The sequence below is a fragment of the Larus michahellis genome, chromosome 3, assembly GCF_964199755.1.
Source record: "Larus michahellis chromosome 3, bLarMic1.1, whole genome shotgun sequence".
Lineage (NCBI taxonomy): Eukaryota > Metazoa > Chordata > Aves > Charadriiformes > Laridae > Larus > Larus michahellis.
This window is the reverse complement of record NC_133898.1, coordinates 87,872,314-87,893,199: the sequence shown is the minus strand read 5'-3', so window position 1 is coordinate 87,893,199 and position 20,886 is coordinate 87,872,314. Positions and strand designations below refer to the sequence as shown.

General features: G+C 41.1%; 1 protein-coding gene across 4 annotated transcripts in view; it reads right to left on the bottom strand.

Annotated features, from left to right (window-relative positions):
* The window catches only part of GPR63 (G protein-coupled receptor 63), a 32,717-nt gene extending 11,922 nt beyond the window's left edge, over positions 1–20,795 (bottom strand). For 2 of the 4 annotated variants that reach the window (XM_074581088.1, XM_074581092.1), the window contains exons 1-2: positions 20,454–20,795; positions 526–611 (exon numbers count right to left, since the gene is read on the bottom strand). The gene's annotated coding sequence lies outside the window, so the exon portion shown is untranslated. Of the gene's footprint in view, positions 1–525; positions 612–6,839; positions 7,038–7,858; positions 8,100–20,453 lie in introns of those variants that run through there. The other 2 variants (XM_074581089.1, XM_074581090.1) reach the window with 2 other exon arrangements.
* Between the last annotated feature and the right edge of the window lie 91 nt (positions 20,796–20,886).

Genomic DNA, 20,886 nt, shown 5'->3' with positions numbered 1-20,886 from the left:
TCATTAAGTACAACTAATTGCCCTCTTGAGGATATTTCTTTCTGTCCTTAATTCAGAGAGCCATTAACTGTCAAGAAATGTCAGCCATGGGAATCATTATTACTATTCTAAACCACAAATATGCAAAATGTAAAGAATAATTCTATTTTCTTAGCTCTTGGGAAAAATCATGCTCTCAATTTGTAGATCACGTGAAAGGTCTTACATAGTGCTAGGTTCATTTCTAGTACTGTCACAATATTCCCCCTGACTTCTAACTTTCCCACTAGTTCAATGGTCATATTAACCATATTCATGTTGATGAGCTAACTGAATACTGTAGTGCCTAGAAGAACAACAAACATTGAAAATATTATTGAAAACATACTCTGAATTCATAGTCTCTGCCTAGTTATTAACATACAATTAACAAGTTGGAAGCTTTCTAAATGCTTGGCTTCCTAAATTTTAAGTGGACCTTTGCATTATACATGCAATCAGTACACATCAGTTTGACAGATTTTATTTAAAAAAAAAAAAGCATACCAATCCAGACAGGCTCCCATGAAGAGAAAGAATCATAAGTCATCTTGTGCTGTTCTGTTCAGCAAAGTATTCTCTTTCCAAATAACCTGTCAAAAAAAAAAAAAAGAAGCCAGTGACATATTTACGCACAAGGCAGGACAAGATCAGAACAGCAAAAGGTTTTCCAGTAATAAAGCTTTATTTTTATTGGGAGAGGCAGAATACGCCGTGTCCCCTGACAAAAGGCAGATGGCATGCTCCTTTCTTGCAGAAGGTATAGACCTTAGGCAGGACTACGGCATCTAAGTTTCATCAAGCCAAAGAGATCCTCAGCTATCTCACAAATGGAACATAAGAACCTCACCATTTAATACTAACATTTGCCAGGACTGAAGTAGCATGTTGTTACAGATCTCATTCAGATGCATTTATTTACCTTGTAGACAAGCACACAGCAGTTAGCTGCTGTAAGTCCTACGGGATCTATCAAAATACACCCTTAAACAGCAGGATTCTGACCTTGACACCCCCAAACCCTCTCAGAAAAAGCATCATTTAAATCCACAGGGTGATACTGAGCATCATAAAGAAGCTGAATAAATTTTGCCCAAATGACAAAGATATCAGTGTAACAGTATCGGGAAAACAAAGGACAAGAAAACAGGTCTACAGAGGAAGAACAAACCATGAAAGTTCCAATGCAGGATCTTAGCATTTCTCTTACACGCTTTCGTACCAATCAATCATCAGCACAATGCTATTATGTCTCAAGTAGTTAAAGTTATTTCTGTAAACTGGGCCTAACATAGCTAAAAAGCTGTATATTCCATCATAACATACCTGTTGTTAACTGAGAGCATAAATTTTCAATGTAGCTTTTCCATATGCTCCCAGACGGAAGCCAGAGTTTATGTCACACTGAAAGATCCCAGTGACCTGATTTATTTATAAATATTGTTCATATATAACAATCAAAAGAACAAAGATGTGGGACACAGACACTTCCACATGGTGTTTTTTAAAAGGCTACACAACTTTAATTTCTGCCAGAAGAAGCTTTTGGCAGGTAAGTCACCTCCACACCGGAGCAAAAGATGTCAGGATCCTTCAGGAACAAGTTTCTTAAGAAATGCTGTACATGGAGACTGGAGGACTAACCAGCCAATGAGTTTACAATGACCTACTATAAGTGAAGGAATAAGAACAAACTGTACTTTAAAACCATTCATAATCTTCTGGTTCCTCCAAGCATTCAAGTTCTGAGTTTCTGTACCTGCAATCAACTTAAAACAGACTTTAAATACCCAAAACGTAAGGCTTGATTTGCCAGACTGGTGCCTGCTGAAAAATCTGCCTTCTGCAGTACAAACCCATTATCTAGCCACAATGGAAGTCAGTGTCTGAAAGAGTTTTCTGATAATCTGTTAATACAAATTGTTTTCTATCAGCACAAAAATTTGATCTTTAGATTTATTCCATGCAACAAGATAGGAAGGAAAAACACAAGTCTCAAATTTAGTTATGGACGAAATAGATAAAATCTAGACATTAGATTATCATAGACTTTCACCACTTGGTTTGTTCCCTCTTTAGTGAGATAAGTGTTATAAAGTGTTAATCTTCCCTCTTTGAGTTTCTGAATTGTCAAAGAAGCGAACAGGTTTGCAAGCACGCAGAAAGCACTGCCAGGAACTTGGACAGATTAAATGCAGCAACAACCTGTCAGATCTTCCCACCAGACTTAGCATTCTCAGACATAAGAACCATTTCTTCTCTCTACTTAAGTGTTTATAGAAAGTATTTCCAACTTTCATTAAAAAATATCTTTAAAGCCAATTTAGAAAAGCATCCAAAACATCACCATAAACTAGAAAGTCCTTCCTCTTCAAGCCTCCAAGAAAGGAAAAAATAAAAGCAATTTTTCAAAGTAAATATGGAAAATTTTACTAAATTTGAGTACCTTGCAGAGCTTGCTCTTAACTGGGTAAGACTGCTTGGGTAGTTTTCTGTTGGCAGTCAGGGGTTAACGCTATTTCCAAATTACATTCCTCTTTTCCCCCCATTATAAATGATTAGTCAGGCTTTTTTGTAAGAACAGAGGGGAAAAGCTCTGTAACCCTTCGCGATCCTGCAATGAAACTTGGATGCAAGGATTACTGTACCTGCAAAGAGCTCTATCTGTGGAATTACAACCTTGATGATAGCAGCATTTAGAGCTGGAAGAGCTACTGAAAGGGTAGTCCTGACCTCTTCCTCATTCACTCACTCATTCCTGGACCCAGCTCCCCAATCCCAAAGCAAGAAGATTGATCTGGACTAAAACAGACCCTGGCATGTACATTTAAAAACTTCACATTTCTGGCCTTAGGCTGTGAGAAGCTGGGGTATGCAGATCAAGGCATAAGATCTAGATTTGGTTTCTCTATACTAAGAGGTATTTACATTCAGGACAGTACTATGCCATAAGCATGGATGGTGCAAAACTTGTAATTACTGATGATTTTAGAGGAATATGTATCTTATTAGGTCTATTTCTGTTCCCCGAACCAGGAGCTGTCATTTCCAAAGAACTGAAATAACAGAACATCACAGAGATCTTAAACACCATTAAACTTAAAAATGTTTCCCACAAGCATTCAGATTACGTTAAAGGCTTAGCAACAGGCTAGAGAAGATCTCAAAAATATTATGAAATGTTTTCAGTATACCATCACTTTTGAAATGAGTCATAACTTTTGTTAAGTACTTTACTGACAGTTCTCTGCATCTCTCTTGCACCTAGTCCACGGCAATTTTTTAGCAAGTTTTCTTAACATTTTCTTGGGATATTAAGTCATGCCATGGGCAAAAATAAACTGAAATACTGAAAGTTTCCTTTCTTCACCAAAAAGTCAGTCTATCAGAAGATAATCGGCAGTAAAAAAAACCTGCTTCAAGTCAGAAAGTTTTAACAGAGTTGTCCTAAGGCTACTTTGGCTTTCCAACTAGACCAACTTGACCAGTATGTTCTCTGAACGGAAGATTGAGTTCTGTGAAGATGTTTCATCTTCACATACTATAAGGTGAAGATCTAAAGTCTCCTTTTATTATATCACTCTTACCTTCTTTGTCGTGCCCAGTGTACCTGACATACACCCACTACATACAACTATTGCACTGCTTTCTGATAAAAACACGGGAAGATGGATTTTCTTATTTGTTAGTAGTTTTGACAACAGCCATTAGCATGCTATGTCCTACCAAAATGCAAAGGCTAACAAAATTAATCTTATAAAAATAGTAACCACATCATCAACAGCATTCTATACTGATGGAATTTATTAAGCTGCCTTTCCCACAAAAACATACCTGTTTTTTGAAACAAAATTGATTTTAACAAAAATTCATCCTTTTATAAAAAGATGCAGGGATGCTAACAGAAAAGTGATTAGAATGACCAAATTTGTACTCGTTTCACACTGTGTGCTGCCCACAATAGGTTCCTGGGATTTGGTTTAGTTCCCAGAGCAAAGGGATCAGCCCTGATTCTGTTTTTCCCACAGGGATTCAGCTCACGTTGAAGCCAAATTCCACTGATACCCAAGAGTCTTGCTGCTGTAACACAGATGTTATGGATACTACTTCTTGGCACTTGTTTCACAGAGAAGAGGTGTGCTGGTAGGAAGTTCAATGAGGTGACTGTATTTCAGCAACAGAAATGCTGCTGCTTGCAGCACCCTGCTCAGAGAGCACTTAAAAGGCTGCAAGGGTAAGATCTAGCTAAGAACTAAACACAGAATTAATTTAGATGCATATTTATGTATTTATATTATACACTTTTCTTCTTGCAAATATACACCCATGTGCATGCATGTTTATATGTGTGTATATTTTCAATACTTATTAGCATCTGCATTTGGCCAAAACCAAAAATAAAATGCTTAATGCAACAAAATACTCTAACCATTTTTTGTGCTGCTTTGATTCCCCGCCCCCCCCAAGATTTACCCTATACTTTGTTGCTAGTCTAAATCAGCCTATTAAAAATCAGCTGTGTTACAATAATAACAACTTATTTTTGATAATATAGAAACAGAGACTAAATAAACTAACTAGTTCTTAATAGTTATCCATGTAATCTAATAGTTTTAATAGCTTCTGAGTTATTTTTGTCTCATGCCAGCCAACTGGAATGACACTTTCAAGACACCAATTGTTTGTGAGAAACAATCCTAGTTAGAAATCTATTCATACCAGAGATTGAAAAAGACAGTTAAATTGAGAGTTCTCATTTGGGCCACTCTCCGGGTGAGATGACATATTACAGACGTTCAAATCCTATGCAGTACAAGCACTAACAATTTCTGTACAGATGTGATAAGAAGGGCTTGGAACACGCAACACGAACAAATTAAAAAAAATTATTAAATTTACAGCCGAAAATATTTAAATGAGTCAATCTGGCAATTTTTAAAGCACGCTTTTGTTTTATTGTAATACAAGAGATCACTATTTCAGTTTTTTGTTTTTTTTTTATAACAATGCAAAGCAAAGAAATATGCATATCAACTGAAGGATTCAAATCCTTTGTAGGAACAATCTTTTTAAGTACATTATAATTCCCTGTCACAAATAATTGACAGTTAATTGAAGGGATTTTGCACTACTCAGTGGTTGGGTGCTACTTGGGACCTGTTAAACAGTAGGCCAAATCAAATGTCTTGCATGGATAGTTACAGCAGTTCCCAGTTCACAAAACTCCTATTTAAGAAAGGCTTGTTTCCATGGAAAAGCTCCTTCAGTAATAAAAGTGAGAGATTTTCACACTATTTTTTAAGTAATTAACATCAAAAAACAAGCAAACAAAACCCACACACACCCCTGCCAAAAAAAAAAAACCAAAAAAAACCACAACACCAAAAAACACCCCCAAAACTCCCAAAACACAACCCATAAAAACCCCAAACCTACAAAGAGAAGCATAACTTTACTAGGAAGTCACCCATTAACTCATGTTGTAGCTCAAGATTGTATTTCCCTATTTAATCAAAAGCTGCTGAAGTATGCTCCATTAACTCATTTTGCAAATAATATTGAAGGGTTTCTTCAGTTACAGAGAAGTTTATTTGGTCTCAATTTCAATATGAAACAGATCCTGAGAAAATATTACATGGAATTTATCGTCTTGCATGCAGCATAACTCTAAACAGAATAATAAATGTAACATACAATTTCCAATTTGATTGCAACTACTCAGCAACTGCTGAAAAATTCAGACCAAGAGACTTGTATCAATTTTTCAAAAACACTGAAACACACAAAAGTTAGTTACAACTCAAAGTTATGGGCAAGATTTATAGGAAAACAAGTGTAATGACATCTACCATAAGAGATCAGAAAATGAAACCCTTGCCCCTGTGCTCTCTACAAATCTCTTTATAAACCCTAAAATATGGTTAATGTTGAAAATAACATTACTCGGTACAAGACATCAAAAAGAACACATACAAAATCACAAGTGAGCTTCTCCCATATTTCTAAGACAGGAGAAAAAAAAAGGCAAAAAAAATATTTTAAACTACTGGGGAAGGTTTGCAGATCATTTTAAAGGATTCCGTATCAAGATTCTACAGAAGGTATCATGACTGTCAATAAAAATATAATTTTTCTGCCTTTCTCTTGGACTGATTTAAAGTTCAGTATTTTTGTCTAATCTACTGATTATTTTATTTCTATCAAAACCACTTTCATATTCCAGAATGAATAGTCAAGCTTCTGGTAGCAGCTCCTTTACATTCACAGAGCTGAGGAAAATAACTTCTATAGAATTTTTTGCCTATCAAATCATTATTGTTTTTTCCATTGAAAATCTTACTGAATTTAACATATTTCTACAAAATTTCTCAAATAAAAGCAAAACCTGTTTGTTTATACATCGTTATAAAAACGATCCACTTTAACAAAACTTATTCCAGCACACCCGGCTACAATATAGTACATTTACTTTAGAGTTCCCTCAAAATATTTCTCATTCAGGTTCAACCTACACTCCAAGAGCCACAATTCATAACATTTTCATCTGTCTTGCAGTCTTCTTTCTACTATCCCTTTCATATAGGCACTTTGCAGCGACAGTTAACCTGACCCATAGCAAGCTCTTTGTCACCAGCTTTCTCATGGGTCCCACAGCTTCTTCCATCAACCAACAGGCACATAGTTTGTCGGAAGACGAGAAAGAGACTTTCAGGAAAAGTGCAAGGTGTCTTTCAGGGAGCCACCAGGACAATTAAATTGGCTCATTCCTCAAGTCCCTCCGCAAAGGGGCAATTAAAGAGGAAAAGTAATGGTTTACATACTGTGACAGCTGTAGTCTGCTCCTGGCTACTGTTTCCAGTGGTAAGACAGGCAGATCCTGATCCATACGTAGACCAACAGTACTCACATCAATGCAATAAATCCAGATATATGACAAACATGAAGGGAAAGATTACAGTGCACTTAATGTCATCTCCACAATGACCTCTGTTGCCTACCTGGCTGAAAAGACCAGAAAGAGTTCTTTCCAGTATACTCTAAATAACAGTTTAAATGCTGCAGGTTGAAGAGCTTTAACACCGCTGGAGCACTGATACATTTTCCAGAATGTGTTTTATTGAAAACAGTTTCATTTCAATTCAGAAAACACAGAATGGCAATTCTACCAACCACCTCTATATACTTTAAATCCTTTGTTGGCCTTCCATTTCGTATTTAGCTCACAAACTATCTTTGTTTGGCAAGTTCTTAAAATTTTCAGTCTACAAAGGCCTTTTCAGATCTCCTCTTTTTGGTACAGAAGTAGCTAAGGCAAGTTTCTGAAGCTCTACAGACTCAACCATTGCCTGTTCTCCTCCCGCCTTGCTTTTATTCCTTTTCTTCTTAAGCAAACATAGCCTGTGAAACTCACGCATATTCAGTCCATGATAGTCTCATTTTTAGTAGATATGCCCCATAAATAATATGTCTGAATAAAGTTATAACCACTTGCTCATGTGCTTGAATTTACACCCTCATATGTATGGGATACAACTTCAAAGCAGCAGAGCAGACTCTTGCTTTAGGTTTTTGTGCTGCTCTTCCCTATCCATCTAACTGCTATCACCATTATTTTTCTGGAAGTGTGTACCATTCTAAATATACCTTATCTATATACAGTCTAGTCATTCCTTTTATATTAAACCACAACTCACACAATGCTGAGAACATGGATACCATTACCTTCTCTAGTATTTCAGAGTTTCCAAGCCCATCAAGCTGCAAAGAAGGGACTTTAACTGCAGGAACACAACACACTTAAGAGTAAAGAAAGCAACATGAAATAAGCATATTACTTTACCTCTTACATTGGAGACCTGAGGAAGCGTGAGGGTAAGATCCGCATCCTATCTATACCCTTTCAGAAGTCTGAGGTTTGCAGGTATTTCTGGCTGTTCAAAACTCTTCCTGCCTTCTCTTTGTCCAGTCAGTCCACCTTACCAGCAGCAGCAGTTGCTGTCTGTCCTCAGCCTACTTAAGCCAAGTCTTTATCCCTGTAGCCACCTGTTCATCTAGAATGGCTCAGCTATGCTTGCCCTTCTCTGTGGGAAGGAAAAAAAAAAATCCTGTTGTAGCAGTCAATAACCCTGGTTTGGAAACATGATACATTTTCAGCAAAAGCATTAGAAAAAAGAGCCAAGCTCTCTTCTTGGGCAGAGCAACTATCAAGAATGTAATTCAATTCACTTGCTCTGAGCAACTTCACATATGTAAATCAAATAGGTATAATATAGATGTTAAACAGCTTATACATGAAGTTCAAAATCTGTAACTTCACCAAGTCCGTAGAAGCTCTATTCTTGCCCACATACTTTGAATGATCTCATCGTACTTTCTAGTCCCAGTTTTTCAGTAGGGCCATACTGCTGCCAGGTCGTTGTTACACCATTATCTATCCACAGAGCAGTAGTTTTAATGATTATGTTAATGATTATTTTAGGGTCTGTTTTACTGTACAGCTTTTGTCCATCTTCTAATTTTAATATCAATTTGTCCAGTGACCCACGCACCCGGTGGTCTGAGTGAGAAGTTAAGGTACCTTTTGTAAATACTAACAAAGCAATGAAAGTTAACAAACCATAAAATACGGGAAATTAACTTCTCATTGCATCATCAATTTATCTACCTGCCTAAATGACTTTAAAATACCAGCTTTGAGCAGACTGATGTTCTAGGGACACTCAGCTGCCACTTCATTTATAGTCTGTTTCCTTAGCAACACTATAATCCATCTGGCTGCAGAAAGCTAAATTCCCAAACCATATCCTCCTGTACACCGGAAATAGGCTAAAAAACATTTATATTTTAAACAGCATACAGTCATCATGATTAGTGAGTGTATAAATGAATCTGGAAAGGCAATAATGTTCTTAACACACAAACACACATGCGCGCGCACACACACTCCCTGCTCTAGCTTGAATAAGTGATTCACATACTGAGAATAGCAGTGTCTTTCAACTTCTAGGTGTTACAATAGCATCTCTTTCCTGACACTGTAGTCCTAAGCAAAGCTGGTGAAGACCTAAGTCCTGGCTCTGAGACGGCGAGATCTTGTATATCATCTTCCACCAAGAGTTTCAGAAATAAGAACATTTCTCTCATCTTTGTTCTACCATGCCTAGCTGAAGGAGCCTTTGGAACTGCACAAGGTCAATCTGTTCTCTTAAGACTTTTCTAAGAGAAGTAATTTGAAAGACCTGGGATGCAATGCTATTAATGGAGGCCAAAAAAACCCATGAAAGTTACTCACAAAGTGGAGCCACTTCTCTTAAAAATACTTGCTCTTCATGTTTTTGCATCTAAAACTATAAATAGTGTCTGTACAATCTAAAATAAAAATCCAGTCCCCCAACATTATCAAGAGCATAAAAGCTGCAAATCCAAATTATTCAGGAAAGGCAACTCAGAGACTGTTGGGTAACTAGTAATTCCCCAATGCCATAGCCAAGCTAAGATGAAACTGGATAACACACAAGCCTGACCTGCTGATAATGACTGAAGAGAGATGTGAGCTTTCATAAATCAGGCATCTCCACAGGCGAGGAACTGAGCGGTGTTTCTCACTGCTATTCAGTGGCTAGCATCTCTCTAGGAAGTACTTAATACAGCAGCATTTACTCTAGACACCTGATGCTTCCCTCAAGTCCTACCTGACTGTTGACTACAACCAACATTTCTTAGATGGTGGTGACTGGTTCCAATAAAGAAGCAGTCTGACTATATCAGACAGAAGCAATGACAGTCCTTCATGTCCTTTCTCCCAGGTTAGGGAAGAAATGGGGCAAATTCACAAACACTAGTCTAAAATCACTTATATGTTCTATCATAAATATGTTATATGAGTTACCACAGCAAGTTCTCAGGAAACAGGCTGTTAATCAACTGATACATACAGTTGATTACATGTATTTTGGAAAACATTCTCAAAGAATGAGTTTAATCTTTTTCACAACGTACATGACAGCTCTTTGAAATACTTAAAACACAGTGGTGTTGCACTCCCCTGACTGGCTGAGTAGTGAACTGGGTAGACCTTTTGGCAGTGTCTGGCAACTTCAGTAAGTGCTCAGCAATGTGAAGCCCCAACTTAAGACCTTAGGGAACTCTGTTTCCTTATTAGCATCTGGTTTTACACACATTTTCTTCCTACTAGGGCTGAGACTGATCTCACCTAATTTCAACAAGCTTTGAGGTAGTAACACAAGCTTAGTCAGCAGTCAGACAGAACATGCATTTCTGGAAAGCAAATTCATCTAAGTGATTTCAGGTATCTATTTTAATTACCTTGTTTCTTAACAGTACTGTGTATGAACACTACACCTCTATGTATTTACATCAGTCTGCATACATCTGTACTGCCTGAACAACTGATTCAAATGTATGCTTCAATGTAAGGGTTGCATAATGCATTCTATGATTCTGTAGTTTCAGAAAACTACAAAAATTGCCCTGTTGACAATTGATACCAGCCTATCCCAAGAGTGATTCACCAGGTCCCCTCCTTCCTGAGAGGCAAGGGGGAAGGTCTGGAGAGAGGAAGATTTTCCTTCAGTTGAGGAGGACCGGGTCAGAGACCACTTGGCCAATCTGGACATTCGTAAGTCCATGGGCCCTGATGGGATGCACCCGCGAGTGCTGAGAGAGCTGGCAGATGTTATTGCTAGACCACTCTCCATCGTCTTTGAAAGGTCATGGGGAACAGGAGAGGTGCCTGAAGACCGGAGGCTGACATCACTCCAATCTTTAAAAAAGGTAAGAAGGAGGAGCCAGGGAACTACAGACCGGTTAGTCTCACCTCTGTCCCTGGGAAGGTAATGGAGCGACTCATTCTGGATGTCATCTCCAAACATGTTGAGGAACAGGAAGTCATTGGAAGTGGTCAACATGGATTTACCAAGGGCAAATCATGCTTGACCAATCTGATAGCTTTCTATGATGTTATAACTGGTTGGCTGGATGAGGGGAGAGCCGTAGATGTCATCTACCTTGACTTTAACAAGGCTTTTGACACTGTCTCCCATAACATCCTCATTAGGAAGCTGAAGAAGTATGGGCTAGATGAGGCGACGGTGAGGTGGATCGAGAGCTGGCTGTGTGACAGAACTCAGAGGGTTGTGATCAGCGGCATAGTGTCTAGTTGGAGGCCTGTAACCAGTGGTGTCCCCCAGGGGTCAATACTCGGTCCAATTTTGTTCAATATATTCATTAATGACCTGGATGATGGAACAGAGTGTATCCTCAGCAAGTTCGCTGATGATACCAAACTGGGAGGGGTGGCTGACACTCCAGAGGGCCGTGCTGCCATCCAGCATGACCTGGACAGGCTGGAGAGCTGGGCAGAGAAGAACCTAATGAGGTTCAACAAAAGCAAGTGCAAGGTCCTCCACCTGGGGAGGAAGAACGCTAAGCACCAGTATAGGTTAGGGGTGGACCTGCTGGGAAGTAGCTCTGAGGAGAAGGATCTGGGGGTCCTGGTAGACAGTAAATTATCCATGAGCCAACAATGTGCCCTTGTTGCCAAAAAGGCCAATGGAATCCTGGGCTGTATAGGGAAGAGTGTGGCCAGTAGGTCGAAGGAGGTCATTCTCCCCCTCTACTCTGCACTGGTGAGGCCACAACTGGAGTACTGTGTCCAGTTTTGGGCTCCCCAGTTCAAGAGGGACAGGGAACTACTGGAGTGGGTCCAGCGTAGGACAACTAAGATGACTGAGGGACTGGAGCATCTTCCTTATGAGGAAAGGCTGAGAGAGCTGGGACTCTTTAGGCTGGAGAAGAGAAGGCTGAGGGGAGACCTTATTATGGCATACAAGTATCTAAAGGGTGGGTTGAAGGAGGATGGTGCCAGACTCTTTTCATTGGTTCCCAGTGACAGGACGAGGGGCAACGGGCACAAGTTAGAACATAGGAAGTTCCGTTCAAATACATGGAAAAACTTCTTTACAGCGAGGGTGACAGAGCACTGGAACAGGCTGCCCAGGGAGGTTGTGGAGTCCCCTTCTCTGGAGATTTTCAAGACTTGCCTGGATGCAGTCCTGAGTAATGTGCTCTAGGCAATCCTGCTTTAGCAGGAGAGTTGGACTAGATGATCTCTAGAGGTCCCTTCCAACTCTGAAGTTTCTGTGATTCTGTGATTCCCGCAGTTAGGATGCTGGGATCCTCTGTGCTCTGGAGCTTGCCTGGAGCCCATGAAACACTATAATGGAATCAAGATCATTCATCTTCCTTGTCGTTTTAGAAGCGCAAAATCTTGGAAGACCACCAAAGTGACTGGTCAGTCCCTGAGCCAATGCCTAATTTGTATTCATTTATATTGGCATCAAGAAATGAAGAATCCAATTAATTATTCAAGTAGCTGCATACCCAGGAACAGAGATTGACTGTGAAAACAGTAGGGAAACAAGAGCAAATATACAGGGGCTATTACATTTTCAGCCTTGCTGATAATAGCTCAAAGTGTATCACCATATTGCCGCTGTACCATGTAGACATTTTTTGAAGTCTATCATTTGTGGTGGCCTTGAAAACACACATTTAATCCAGTTCATTTGGACACAGCAGATTAACAGGAGAAGTGCTATTACCTGAGATTTCATGCTTTGAGTTGGTATTTCCGAAAAAAATGAATGCAGTCAAAACTTGCCTTATCTTATCAAGATGAAGGGAATGGGGAGGGAAAAGGCACTTAAAAGTTATCAAATGCACTCAGCCCCTTCCCTATCCTCATAATAAATGCGATGAAAACTTCTTATGGCAGATGCAGATGTCCCGATACCAGTGAGGCACAGTATAACCTCTCCCTGTTATAAATACTCTGAACATGCCTTTGTGAGTCAGTATTAAGTATTGCCATATTTCTTTCAAATGTTACCTCCTTATCATAAATGACACACTTGGAGCCTGAGCAGACATGCCAAAAGAATTCAGTAGCATGAAGAATGGAATTAACTTCTCAGCTCTACCAACTCACGAACAGAAATAAGGCAAGAGTTGGGAGACCCCTCCGCTACCCAGTTGATTTTGCTCCAAAAATAAACAGGTAGTTCCTCTCCAGCCACACAGAAATTTTTCCGGCGTACTCAATACAAGCATACAAAGGTCTGGCGTACCAGCGTGCATTTTTGAGAGAACAGAAGTGCAAACATAACACATATATATTCCTTCAATGTTTCATGGCACGTCTGTGGCTAGATGTGGGAAGTTTGGAATTTGGTTTGGAGATTTTTTACTTTATTTCTTAAAATCATTTTGGTAGTAAGACAAAGCACAGGAACGCTGGATACAAATACAATTTGAATATCTGCACTTTGGAGTATATATGTGCAAAAGCATATACACATACAGTTAGTGATACAGGAATCAAAATATCACAAATACATTATGTGCACGTATTTCTAAACACATCCACAAATATTGTGTAAGACTCCAAAAAATGTCTCCAGAAAATTCAGTGACAACTGACAGAAGAGTTTAAATCAAAATGATCAAGTAATAAAAGGCTTGGTGGAGTATTATCTACTGAAGAATTTAATCAACATAAAATATCATGTGTTTTCAAATTACTTTTTAAGTCTTTGACAAAAAAGTTGTCTCTATTTTTCATAAGATATCATACTCTCTTTTCTATCATTATACACAATGAACCTTGTACAATCCTTTGAAAGGGATAATTTTGTGAATTACACTACTGATGCAGAAAACTTGTAGCAATAACCACTTTAAGTAGAATCAGGTTTTGAAGTTCTGAGACAGCTTTAGAAAGACAGGATTATTATTTCGTAATTTGCATTAAAAATACGCTTTTTCTCCTGCTTTGTTGCAAGGCTTTCCCCTTGTGCTCAAAGCAAACCAAACTGAACACCTCTTGTTTATGAACTTTTTTCTATCACTTTTTTCCCTTTTCCTGTTTTTAAAATGAGGAGATCGCTTGCACAGGATAGTGAGGTAATGAAGATAATTTAATGTTCCTGAAGAACAGAGATATTACAGGGATGAACAGCACGATGGAAGAAACACACATTAAAGTTAATTATTAAGCATTCAGAATGGGTTGTAAATAAGGCATGTGGCCATATATTAAATAATGACAAGAAAATAAAGGACTGCAAAGGTGCTCACTAAGGATTAACCTTACCTAAATGTAGCTGTCCTAAAAGCTGTATAGCAAAAACACATGGGATCAACAGTGGGATCGAGTGCACGCTCAGCAACTTTGTGGACAACACCAAGCTGAGTGGTGCAGTTGATCAGGCCTGAGAGACAGGATGTCATCCAGAGGGACCTGGACAAACTCAAGAAGTGAGCCCATGTAAACCTCGAGGTTCAACAAGGCCAAGTGCAGGGTCCCACACCTGGGTCAGGGCAACCCTTCAGTACTTAAAGGGCACTTATAAGGAAGATGGAGACAAACTTTTTAGCCAGGCCTGTTGCGACAGAACAAGGGGTAATGGTTTTAAACTAAAAGAGGGAAGATTTAGACTAGATAGAAGGAAGACATTTTTTACAATAAAGATGGTGAAACACTGGAACAGGTTGACCAGAGAGGTGGCAGATGTCCCATCCCTGGAAACATTCATGGTCAGGTTGGACGGGGCTCTGTGCAACCTGATCTAGTTGAAGATGTCCCTGCTCATTGCAGGGGGGCTGGACTTTCAAGGTCCCTTCCAACCCAAGCTATTCTACAATTCTATAAAAGAGTCATTGAGACTCTCATGATACAAAGCAGAAAGACACTGAGCAAGTAATTCGGCCACAGGTGGCATAAAACTCTTTCTGGACAAGCTTATTTTCCCCATTGACTGTACCAGTGCCTGGAAGGATAGCTGAGACTACCTCAATGTCCTCTTGTCCTACCTCATAGTCCTCTGCAGGTTATTTCTAACAGATCCCCAAAAGGTTGCCTATGGTCTGTGGGGTTTACGTTTGCTATGCAGGATTCCATGCACTTAATGAGGTTGAAAAAAAAAAATAAATAAATCACAGGACAATATAGCTAGCTTTCAGGAGCTCAGACTGAAGACTTCGATTTACCTCCTAAACCACCAGCATCCATTCGTTGCAGACAATGAGGCAGGAACCTGCTGGAAAATGCAATGCATGATCACGTGGGAGAAAGAAAGGAGAGATTTCAAACATCTCATCTGTTTCAAAAAGTAAGGCTAGCAAAAGATTTTTACTATCAAATCAGTAATTCAACTGATTTGATCAGCACGCTATTGAATAAGGTCTGCAAGACTGGCTGGAAGAGGATTATTTTTCAAGTGTTTGGCAAGAGTTTTATATATATTCCTGACAGAAAGTGTGTTATTAAGCATCTGAAAAAAACTGTCATTTTTAATAAGCACGAGAAATAGATTCTTCTTGGAGGTTCACAGCAAAGGACGATGGACAATGCACACAAGCTACAGTAGGAGTAACTTCAATTATGCCTTAGGGAAAAAAAAATCATGGTGAGAATGGTCAAACACTGGAACAGGTTACTCACAGAGGCGGTAGAACCGCCATCCTTGGGGATATTCAAAACTGGCCATGATCCTGAGCAACCTCATCTAACTTTCAAACTGGCTCAGTGCTGAGCAGGGGATTGGCCCGCATGACCTCCTGAGGTCTCTTCCAAAATCAATTACTCTGTACTTCTATGCTCCAGCTTGAGCCCACTTAGGCTATAACAGCAATTATTCCTTCACCACAGCCTGTTAAATCTGAGCACCGGATCTGAAAGCCTGTTTCGTCCTTGCTTTCTTGACCTGATCTGCTTGGCCAGCTGACCTGACCCATGCGACCAGAGGGCTGCAAACTAGATTAGGATAAAATATTCTATCTGGCCAACTAAAGTAACTAGCAACTAGAAATTATATATGAAATCAACCAAGAGAAGTATCTGGCAGAAAAATGCAGGAAGCTGCTGGGCAACAAGATGGGCCAAAAGAAACAGGTCAGAGTAAAATATTGCAGAGAAAACAACAGTAAAGTCACCAGACAGCATTACCCTGTGGACAACCGAATGGAAGCTAAGCCCCAAAGTTTCACCATCCTTCCTAAGTCAGTTGTATTATGCTACATAAAAATTGTGAGATAACATGGGACATTTCATAATCCACGTATAAAGCATGCTATTTCCCTTCATTGTGAATCCACATACGGATCACAACCTACTGCTGCAGCTCAGACAGTTACAACCTGAGCTGACATTTAAAGGTTCTAACTCTGCTAAGGACATAGGAAGTGATCAAAGATACCCTGGAAAAAAGTACTCCCTTTTGCTTCAGGGATAATAAAAGAAAAAACCCATGGGGAAAACTACACATCCAAAAACAATGCTAAAAAATAAATGCTATTAAGGTTTCAAAGTCAAGCTCTGAAGATTTGAGAAGTAACAGTTATGGAACTCCAATTAAACACTACTTCAGGCTTTAACTACGTGACTAAATACTACTTATCCACACAGAATTCAGCTTTCTTTAGAAGGCTCACTAAAACAAACAACTGTTCAAAACCTTGCTTCTTCCACAATTACTGTGTGTCACCACGTCATATTTAATCAACAATTCAAACCTTGCTTTAGTAACTCCAAGGAGGAGAAAATCAGGGAAGAGATGCAAAAATCATAACCATACACTAATTTTCGTTGCCCAATTTGAGATCCTAAGTGCTCTGAGAAAAATCAGATCCTAGATAGTATAAAGCAGAGCTCCCAAAGGCTGTATCATTACCACTTCAAAGCTTTAAATTTCCAAACACTTCTGTGCTTATGTTGTCTTAACAATATTCTTTTAAACACAGCTTGTGTATAATATACATCTAGATTGAGGTAAATTAGGTTACAGTTATGCAAGAGATTTCTCTAAGTACCATTCAAACCAGTGGGACTCCTCAGACACTTCAACATGTGCCTAAGTGTAAATACCTTACTGAATTGGTGTTTTCACATAGAGGCAGAAGATAAAGGATAGCTCAACCTTTCTCCTAAAGTACACATTGAAATGCCTCAACATTAAGATTTGTATTTTATGAGGTTTCATTCAAATGAAATCAACTGGAATTTCACTGAGACAAGCTGTCTGTTCAGGAAAGTACTTTAAAGCACTTACCAAGTCCCATCACATATGTAAGGTTTAGGTTAACATCATCCTCAACTAGAAATGAGGCAACTAAACAATTTTCCTTCTTAAGTTCAAACTGTACTACTAGCTAGTTTAGCAAACTAATGGCTGCCAGCATATATAGAGAGAAAAATACACTGTTCTATTGAAGTATTTTTATACGTCTATGAGAGGCAGTGCGACCTGGCAGATCAGTTTTCAATCTGAGATTCTACTTCTGGTTTCTATGACTAGGGTTCCTTAGATAGTTAAACTTCCTCTTGCCTCACTTTCCTCATTTACAACAATTAAGTCTGACATCCTTTAGAGTTACTTTGAAAGTTATTTACGAGACTATTATATGAGATGAACTACACATATCAACACTCAAAAAGCAAGCACAGGGTAAAATTCAGTGCACAAGCACCATTTCATTATTGAACCGAACCGTGAAATACTGCAAAAATGTGAACAAAAACACATGCTTGCAGAAATGTACAAACAAAGCCGGTTACTTCATAAATTTCAGTGACAAAAAAGACAGCAAGCATGGCGAGAGTCCACAATGATTGATTTTAAACATCTAGTCTAATGATTTTAATAAACTAGTAATCTCTCCAGACATCTAGAAGTAAATATTCTTCAGAGCATTTGAAAAAAAAATACTTACTCTGCCCAACTTGCTACTCATAGACAAATAATCAGGAAAGTAGCAAAATAGCACGAGAATGCAGGCCACGGACCTGTTCACATCTAAGCCATCAGGATTGCTTATGGATACACACTGCTCCGTGACTACATTCCCAAACAATCAGAACAAGTCATGTAAGCCTTTCCCTGATCCTGTTCACCTCTCCCTTACGAGCAAGTGGGAAAGCCACCAAGCCTTCACCTACTCGCTCTTCTCCACCTGCACAAGTGGAGAAGAAAGCAGCCCTGACAGTTCTAAGCAGCTGACTATGAAAAGCAGGATTTTACATTGCCAGATATCCTCAATGCAGGGAAATTAGATCACTATGACTGAGTAGAGTTAAGAGAGGCTACTTACAGTGTTACTGATAGACTACGTCCACACTAGTAAATCAAGCAATGCTAGGGACCATTCCCAGGAAATGGAACTCACTCAGTCACGCAGAACGCCGAACTGCTACAGACCGCAGCATCCTTCTAACTCAGGCTACTTATAGCTCCCCCACGCAACCCTTGGGCATGATTTCAGATTTAACATAGGCCAGGAGCCAGTTCCAACCAGTAGCTTATATTCAGCTAACCCATTCTGAAAAGCAGGAGAGTTTACCAGCATTGTTAAGGGCTAATCCATGCCAGTTGGCTTCAGGACCAGAGAACACTCTTGGGTACGTTTAATTACCTGGTAGAGAAGCGGTCATAGCCTCTCCAGGCTTTGTCCACTATTATTCTTAGAGGAAGACTTTAAAAGTGGCACATGCAACGAAGTATACAAGCACAGCCTGATCAGCACCACCTGACAAAAGTCATCTACACATTGTAGTACACATGAAGAAAATCAGAAATCAGCAGAGCTCATCTTGGCCTCTGCCTGTTTCCTCTGAGCAGGCAGACCTTGCATATAATCTACTAATATCCAGAGTCTCTTTTGTTTTCCCATTTAAAAAAAAAAAAAAAGTTCTATACATTTAACACGCACTCTTACAGTAAGGCCACTCTCTAATGAGTCATGCAAAATAGCGTAAGAAGCTGGGTTTCTGAGGGCTGATCATTTGGCAGCAAATATTTCAAATGAAAGTTATTTAGAAATTATTCTTCTAATTACTAGTCATTACCAAATCTGCTTCTGTAAGACTAAAAATATAATTACTAGTGAATCTATTGTGTATCCTGGAAACATAGCTACAGCGACGTTGTCAAATACATTTTCGCAATAGATAACTGCCCAAATCAACAGTAAAAATATATTTGAGAACCGACAAGACACAGCTATTCTGTGTTGTCAATACTCTTTGAAATCTCTTTACAGTTTCAGATATCTAGAAACGGTCTATTTAAAACTGTCCCTTTCATAATCTGATGTCTGTGCTGCCTTTGCTCTAATGTCACAATGTATAAGATGTCCCAAAGAAAATGCGTTGTGCAAAGCCCATTTGCCACTGTTCAAGCATTTATGTTTTCAGTAAGGACATACAATTTTAACAACCCTCTTGGGCACAGATCTAACTTACCAGCTGTACCTAGGTCTGACCATTTAAAATGTCATCAGAAAACAGCCTTCTGGCTGTTACCTGTATCTTACGTGTATGCTACCTGGATCTTTATGCAAATCCACCGTTTTCTTGCAAAAGTGTTTTTATTGATTTACAAGGAAAACTTTGTAACATGGGTTATTTTTTTATATATTATATATATATATATTAGCCTGCACTGTATCATCTGACTTTTAAAAATCAAGTTTGAAGAAAACCCTGTGGAACACTCAAATAAAAATTACATACCCGTTTAGGCAGACGAAAAACAATTGTTTTTTGTTTTTTTTTTCCAAGTGAACCACCACTTTTTTTTTTTCCAGGAGTGACTCCCCACACCGTGAGCAACACGTACACCGCAACGGACACCGGCAGGTCCCCCCCGACCACGAGTTTTGCACAGCCAAGAGTCTGAAGAGCAGGTGACAGAAAGCGGCCAGCCGCCCCCCTGTACCTGCCCCCCCCTTAACGAAGCGTCCCGCCTGAGGGAGGAAGGGGCGCCTCGGCCCCTCCGTGTCCTGCGAGGCGGCATTCGGCTGGAAGCCTTAGAGAAGCGGGGGACAACTCACCGGCATGAAACCCAAGCCGGAAGCGCGGCCCCCACACGCCGCCTCCGCACCCGGCCCCCGCCGCCGGAGGAACCCACCACCCCCACACACACTCCGCGGCCCGAGGGGCGGCCGTGCCTGCCCGGGAGCGCCCACTCGGGGCTGGCAGCACTCCGCCCTCCCGTCCCGCTCTGCCCCCCGGCCAGCGCCCGCCCGCCCGCCGCCTCCCCTCAGCCGCCGGCGACCGTTGCCCGCCAACGGCTCCGGCGGCAGCGCCGGGAGAGGGGGCGCCCGGCCGCCCTGGGCCGCGCAGCCTCCCCCCGAACCGGCCTAGCCCACGGACACGGACCTGCGGGGTCGGAGCGCGGCACCCCGGCTGAGGGAACCGGCACAACCGGTGCGGGGGGCTCTCGGCGGTCGCCGCCGCAACTCTACCCCCTCCTCCGCCGCCCAGCCCACCGCTCCCCTCGGACCGACAGCCAGCCCAGCCCCGCGGAACCGCCGCCGGCGGACACAGCGCCGGCCGCGGCGTTAACGCCTCGCCTCACCTCACGGCGTGGCCGGTGCCCTGCGGAGCCCAGCACAGCACAAGCCCGGCCTGAGCCCATCCCTCCGGGAAGTTTCCTGCCATCGCAGCGGCCGGGAAAAACAAAAGCTTCAAAGCCGGGAGCGGGAGGAGGAGGAAGGGCAGCGCAAGCAGAGAAGTGAGGGGCATCGCTCGCCCGCCGCGCCGCTGCCCTCGGCTGCCGACCCCCCGGCGGGCAGCCCGCTCAGCGCCGCCTCCCCATTTGCTTCGGCGGCGGCTCTGCCGCGGAACCTCCGGACCGAGGAGCCGGCAGGCAGGCGAGCCAGCGCCTCCTTCCCTCTTTCCCTCCCTCCCCGCCGACAGCCGCTCCCCGCAGCCGCCCGTCCCGCTCGCCGCAGCGCCGAGCCCAGCCCCGCCCACGCTCCCGCCCCCGCCGCGGCTCCGCCTCCCGGGGG